The sequence below is a fragment of the Tenrec ecaudatus genome, chromosome 12, assembly GCF_050624435.1.
Source record: "Tenrec ecaudatus isolate mTenEca1 chromosome 12, mTenEca1.hap1, whole genome shotgun sequence".
NCBI classification, from domain to species: domain Eukaryota; kingdom Metazoa; phylum Chordata; class Mammalia; order Afrosoricida; family Tenrecidae; genus Tenrec; species Tenrec ecaudatus.
In genome coordinates, this window is record NC_134541.1 from 51,403,941 (window position 1) to 51,411,819 (window position 7,879).

Below are 7,879 nucleotides of genomic sequence, written 5' to 3' on the forward strand. Positions count from 1 at the left end.
AAGACCATAGTTGAGGGATGTGATGAACCTTGCCAGCAGATAGGGAATATTGTAGACGTATCATGGCAGATGGAAGTAGGTTAAAATGTGATACTTGCAACAGGTTGCTAGATTAGGGATAAAATGAGGTTGTCTTCCCAAATACCTGGGCTAGTAAAAATGAGCTGTCCATGCCACAATAAAGGGGTTGGAACAAAATCAGGCACATTAATTTGACACCTAGGGGAAAATCCAAACTGGGTATGCTCAGACTCATATCACCTAGGCCCAGGTGGGAGGTCCACTTGGGCACACAGATTAGGCACTAATGACATGACATCACACAGGTGTGCCTAATCTCAGCCAAGAAGATCAGCCAATACCCTCAACTACGCCTCCCCAGCCAGTGGGGAGGGGAGGGGATAAAAGCAGGCTGTGGACAGGTCTCACTCCCTTCTAGTGTTCGGGTGCACTTTTGTAGGTAGGAAGGTGGGGGTACACCTGCGCCGCCTGGGCGCTGGGGTGCAGGCTCCCTCTCAGACCTCTCTCTTGGCTTCTGGGGATTTCCTGGTTCCACTCTCATGGTTTTGTGCTCCTGCTCTGGTATTCTGTCCATGTGGTTTTCCGAGATCAGTTGTGCTTGCGAACTCCCAGCACGGCTTTGCACGCTTTCCAGATATAGCATGTACTTTTTGAGCTGTAATACCTGGACCTTTCCTTTTGTTGTGGGGGTGGCATGTATATTTTATCAATATATTTATGGATCTCTGTGTAAGGAAATTGAACAATTTCTCAAGGCTATACATTAAATGGATATATTGATAATAAAAATTATATAAATATATTGTATTTTCCATTTCCATCATAAAAATCACTTGGATTTACAAACGTGCTTCTGCTGCGTGAATTCTTTCAGCATTGCAAAGCTTTACGAAGAACCTAGGTATACCAACCCAGAAATCTAACATATTTGGTTGTGACTCTGATTCAAACCAAGGTTACTGCATTGATCTCCCTTTATCAGTGTGAAGGGGGGTGGGAGCACAGAACAGAGACCCAAATCCCATCTGTAGACTATTGGAAATCCCCTTATAAGAGGGTCACAAGGAAGCCAGTCAGAGTGCAGTATAGCACTGACGAGATAGAGAACTTCCGCTAGTTTTTTTAATGCTTATCCCCCCCCTCCCCAAAAAACACACACTATCATAAACCAAATTCTACCTTACAAATCCGGCTAGAGCAGAGCATGTACACTGGTACAGATAGGAACTCACACACAGGGAATCCAGGAGAGAAATCCCTCAGGACCAATAATGACAGTAGCGATACCAAGAGGGGAAGGGGAAGGTGGAGAGAGATCTACATATAAACCCTTCCCAGGGAGACGGACAACAGAGAAGTGGGTGAAGGGAGACAGCAGTTGGTGTAAGACATGAAAAAAAAAAAGATAAATAATTATCAAAGGTTCATGAGGGAGGAAGAGTGGGGGAGGGGAAATGAGCTGATATCAAGGGCTCAAGTAGAAAGAAAATGTTATGAGAATGATGATGGCAACATATGTACAAATGTGCTTGACACAATGGTTGTATGTATGGATTGTGATAAGAGCTATAAGAGCCCCCAATAAGATGATTACAAAAGACAAAGAAACCAGGGCTCTAAACTGTCAAATCAAGAGTACTAATCCCATTAGATGCTTATTTGTCTAATTGGTAACAGTATCCGTAGCTCATCACCCATTTAAAGTGTTACTGTTGCAAAATCATACATGACCTAGCACTTTACATTCATTTCTTTTACCTCTGTACAACTTATTGACATCAGTTATATCTAAGTCATGTTGCACAAATTTCACCCATACTTAATACGACCTTTCTAATTTCTAATTTAAAGCATTATTCTCCCTCTCATCTCTTTCCTACCACCCTTGAGAACCACTAATAAACATTAGTTTGGGTAGATAGATAGATGTAGTAATTGACTCATTTTTCTCAGCACAATGCCTTCCAGGTTCATTATACTGTAATGTGCAGTAATTGACTCATTTTTCTCAACATAATGCCTTCCAGGTTCATTTGTATTGTAATGTGTTTTGGGAACTCATTTTCCTTTATTGCTAAGTAGTTTTCCATTGTATGCATGTAGTACCCTGGTGGGTTGGTGGGTTACTAACAAGGTCAGCAGTTTGAAACCAGCAGCTCCATGGGAGAAAGATGAGGCGTTCAGTCCCATAAACATTTACAGTCACAGAAGAAACCCTCAGGGGGCAATTCTATTCTATTTTGTAGGGTCACTATGAGTCAGCATGGACCCAATGGTCACGAGTTTGGTTTAGGTTTAGAACCATTCATTGATGGCATTTAGGTTGTGAATTGTGTTGCAGTGAACATTGGTGTGCATATATTTGTTCATGTGTTCTTTTTCTAATGTATGAAGATTTTCAAATTGGCATGTATTCACTTTACATTCATATGACAACTATGATTTCATTTCTCCCTGATATAAAATCATCTCTAAAAAGTTCTGCTTGTTTAAATATATGGGAGGAACTACCTGATCTTATTGTGTCTTCTTGGTATATTTGTACATCTTCACATGAATTGTGACTCCTAAGGACTATTACATAAGCCCTCGTGGTATAGAGTCAGAAGTGGCATTCTAACACATGCCCCTATTCAGAGATGAGAATCTTTTACTAGAGGAAGTAGAACTTGAATTTGGTTACCTTTGATCACTGAGCCATCCTGACACCTTGGACTTCAAGTACTTGCTGGTGAAGCACAAAGATTGAAACTTTCAGCATGGATTACAACTCAATGAAAAGAAAACCAAAATCCTCACAACTCTCACCAATGGGTAACATCATGATCAAGGGCGAACAGAATGACGCTGTAATGGATTTCGTCTTACTTGGATCCAAGATCAATGCTAATGAAGCAGCAGTCAGGAGATCAAACGGTGGATTGCTCTGGGCAAATCTGCTGCACAAGAACTCTTTAAAGTGTTGAAAAGCAAGGATATTACTTGTATCTGACCCCAGCCATGGCATTTTCAATCACCTCAAATTCATGTGAAAATTGGACATTGAAGAAGACCAAAGAAGAATCGATGCATTGGAATTATGGTGCTTTCAAAGAAAATTGAAAGTGCATGGATTGCCAAAAGACCAAACAAATGTGTCTTGGAGGAAGTACAGAAAGAATGTTGCTTTGAGGCAAATATACCGAGCCTTTGTCTCACATGCTTTGGACATATTATCAAGACAGACTAGCTCAAAAAAAAAAAAAGACACACTAGCTCTTGGATAAAGTGAGAGACAGTGACAAAGAGGAATACCCTTAGTAAAACAGATTGACACAATGGCTGCAACAATAGACTCAAATGTAAGAAAAATTGGGAGAATGGTGCAGGGCTGCATGATGTTTCATTCTGTTGTAAATATGGTCGCTTTGAGTTGGAACCAATTGATGTCACCTAACAACAGTGGTGTAGTGGGTTAAGCATTGGACTAATAATGGCAAGATTGATGGTTCAAACCAGCAGCTGCTTCACATTGAAATAGGTACAAAGCTAATTATACATACCTTATAATTCTAGTTGTTAACTGTGGTATGAGTTTGGGGGAAGCCAGCCCCCCACCACTAATCACGGGTTCAATAAGCACGATTGTATGGTTGAAATATATAAATATTATATTAAAGTCATGGAGAGCATGAGTGAAAGAAGAGACATTACAATAATGCAGTCAGACACATTTCATGGTAGCATTGCTCACCTCAGCCCTGCTTTGAGGTCCACGTGGAGAGAGGGGGAAGGGAAGGGAAGGAGGCCAAGGGGGAAGGGAAACAGGGCAGGAGAGGGAATTGAGGAGAGAGGGGGGAGAGACCAGCGAGAGAGACCTCTCTCTTGCTAACCCAGGCCTATATACCTTTTGGGGGTGTGCAAGCCCACTGATTACAGGTAAAGACCTATGTCACAGGAAGGGGTTGCACTATCTTACATAGCAGTGAGAGGGGGTGGTCTAGGGAAATACATGCAATAGGAAGAGGAGGGATTGGGGTATACATGTGATAAGATGGGCAGATCCTAGATTTAGGATGGCAGCCTAACCTTGGTCATCCTTGGACGGGTTTGACCTCTCTGGTGTCTCCTACAAGGAAACAGAAAACTACTATCCTTATCAGAAAGGAGTGGACCCTACTTGTTGTGGGATAAACAGTTGCATCTGCTTGCTCTAGATGGCTGATAGCTCTTAGGGAAGAATGACCCCTGATCTACTCCTGATGACCTCCAAGTGTATAGTAATCACAAGCAGCTGAGTCCGGAATATATTTTGGGGAGACAGCTTGGGAGAAATCCTTCTGTTTCCCACAGTTAACTGCTATTTAGTTGCCCTTGACTCATGGCATCCTTGTGCATAAACAAATGATGTTTGATTCAATGCTATCCCAGCCATTGGCTGTACATCTGACCATTATGATCCATAATCCTAATAAATCAAAATCCAAAATAAATGAAACCTATACAAAATTTTACAATCAACAATATTCAAGTCAACATTAGTCCATGCCAGAAAAGTGCTCCTATAAAGATTTACTATGAATTAGGATTGATTCGATAGCTTTTGGCATGGAGTTTTTGCATAAGGGAGCCCTTATTGTTGAAGCTGGAAACATTGCCTAAAGCTAAGTTTGGGTGTTGAGCAATCTATACTAGGCTTATCTACCCCTTTCCCAAACCAAACCAAAATTATTGCCATCCAGTTGACTTTGACTCATAGTGACCCTACAGGACAGGGTAGAATATTATGCCCCAAGGGCTCCTGTACTTCCATAGCAATCTATTTTTCCCTCCTCCTTCAATGTCTGAATTTTCAGGGAATTTCTATAGAAGCCCCTGTGTAACAACTTAGATTCAGTAAAGTTAGGAATATGACTTCTTAAGAAGGTATTGAAGTTGGTTTGATCTTTGCAACCAGTCCCCCAAGACACCATAATAGTTGCATTGTATATGAGTAAGGGGAAAGCATTTTCTTTCTTTTTAAAAAAGATCATTTTACTGGGGGCTCATGCAACTCATCACGATCCATACATATATCCATGTGTCGAGCACATTTGTACATTTGTTGCCATTATCATTTTTAAAACATTTGCTTTCTACTTGAGCCCTTGGTATCAGCTCCTCTTTCCCATCCCCCTCCCTCCCCATTTCCCCCTCCTTCATGAACCCTTGATAATTTATAAATTGTTATTTTGTCCTATCTTACTTACATTGTCCAATGTCTCCCTTTAACCACTTTTCTGTTTTCCATCCCCCAGGGAGGAGGTTATATGTAGATCCTTGTAATCGGTTCCCCCTTTCTATCCTACCTTCCCTCCACCCTCCCAGTATCGCCACTATCAGCACTGGTCCTAAAGGGATCATCTGTCCTGGATTCCCTGTGTTTCCAGTTCCTATCTGTACCAGTGTACATTCTCTGGTCTGGTCAGATTGTAAGGTAGACTTGGGATTATGATAGTTGGGGAGAAGCACTTAAGAACTACAGGAAAGTTGTGTGTTTCATCATTGTTACACTACACCCTGACAGGCTTGTCTTCTCTCCGCAACCCTTCTGTAAGGGAATGTCCAGTTGCCTACAGATGGGCTTTGGGTCCCCAATCTGCACTCCCCTCATTCACAATGATATGATTTTTGTTCTTTGATGCCTGATTCCTTTGACATATCATGATCGCATAGGCTGGTGTGTGTCTTCCATGTGGGCTTTGTTACTTTTGAGCTAGATGGCCGCTTGTTTACCTTCAAGCCTTTAAGACCCCAGACACTATATATTTTGATAACCGGGCACAATCAGCTTTCTTTACCACACTTAGTTATGCACACATTTGTCTTCAGCGGTCGTGTCAGGAAAGTGAGCACCATGGAATGCCAGTTTAATAGGACAAAGTGTTCTTGTACTGAGGGAGTACTTGAGTGGAAATCCAATGTCCATCTGATACCTTAATACTAAATACTTAATATATAAATATAAGCACATATATAAATGTATGCACATAGATTTCCCTATTGTCTTTGTAAATATGTTTACATATGTACATGCCTGTATTGAAACCTCTATAAATGTTCTTTGCCTCCCAGTTCTTTCCTCTATTTCCTTTTACTTTCCTCTTGTCCCACTATCATGTTCAGAGTTCATTTGGGTTTCAGTAAGTGTCTATTCTTCTATTCCTGCTATGCTGCTTGTACTTACCTCAGGGGACTCGTGTTATACCTGTCCTTTTGAGATTGGCTTACCTCACTTAACATGATCCCTTCCAACTCTTCCCATGAAACAATGTGTTTCATGTGATCGCCCGTGCTTTTCAGTGCTGCATAGTACTCCATTGTGTGTATGTGCCAGAGTGGGAAAAGACTTTTTGAAAGGAAGCCCACAGGAACAGTTCTACACTGCATACTTTCACTTTGTGTCAGAATTAACTCCAAGTGAACTTGGAGCTAGTACTTAGCAGATAGCTTGGCATCTCAGAAGATAAGCCCAGCAACCTGCTTCTGAAAAGTCACAGCCCTGACAACCCGGTGGCATCTAGTGCTACTCTACACACCTGGGGTCGTCAGGAGTTGAAACAGACTCAATGGCAACTAACAACTAGCTATGGGTTCTCATCTTATTTCTACGGTAAAGCACTGCCCTGTTCTCTGAATTCTCCTTTTCTGACTGATCTACCACTTCTCCTTGTCCCACGAGGTTCCCCAACTGGTTTTGAGTGCCACTTTTATTTCCTAATCCCTGGGCGTTTATTCTTCCTTCCCATGCGATCACACAATTTACTTTATACAGTCAGAATATGTGGTTTTGAGGTTCTGATACCTTAAACCAGGGGTGTCAGACTGGCAGCCCTTGAGGTAATTTTTATGGCCTGTGATGCTCTGAAATAGAATGAAAATAGAAAAAATTGTTACGAAGAAAATAGCGCTTAGGGGAGATTGAGGCAATACCGTACACACAATTCTTTCGTTAACCCTTTAACTGCTGAAGACGAGTAGACACGTGGTCCAGTGACTTTCCTGGGGCCTGTGGACGTGGATAAACGCGCTGACTCCGTTCCTGCAATGTTTGGAAGCAATACGTCTGCCACGCTCAGTGTCACATAATGTAAACAGATCCCAATAGCGAACAGGTTAAAAATAGCACTCTGAGTTGTGCTGTTATGAATCATACCTAGCGGTAGCGCTAGTTAATATTTTTAGAGGGAAGCCATTGCGATTGTGCATCATGTTTGTCAGCTGTCCAACATTTTGTGTTTTTTATTAGCTAGTTATATTTTCCGGTCACAACCTAAGAGATAAGTGAAAACTAGTAGGAAAGCACTGGCAAGTTTTGGGTAAAAAAGAATAACTTTAGTTTTATAAATACATTACATAAATGTTTAAATAAAAGCCATTATATAGTGTTTGAATGCTCCTATCTATATTCCTGAATCCTCAGTTCAAAATATAAATTTAACCAAATTTGTAAATGTGCTGTGGCCCTCGTGAATCATGCCGGTTGCACCAAATGGGCCGCGTAGTCATTGAGTGTGACCCCCTTGCCTTACACCACCACCTCTTCGGAGGATTGTTTTTCCAGCCTTGGGATCTAGTCAAGGAGCCCTGGTGGTGCAGTGGTTAAGCACTATCCGAAAGCTTGGTGTTCGAATGCACAGACACTCAGATGAAGAAGAATGTGGCTTCCGTACAGGCTTTGGAAACCCTAAGAAATCACTTCTGTCCCGGCAGGATTCCAATGGCAGCGGCGCGTGTGAAACTCCCGCCACTAGGGGCAACAATGTCGCTGTTGAGCAACCTGTGACTCGGAAGTAGTTCCGCAGCTCGGAAGTAGTCCCGTAACCCGGAAGTCGTCGTC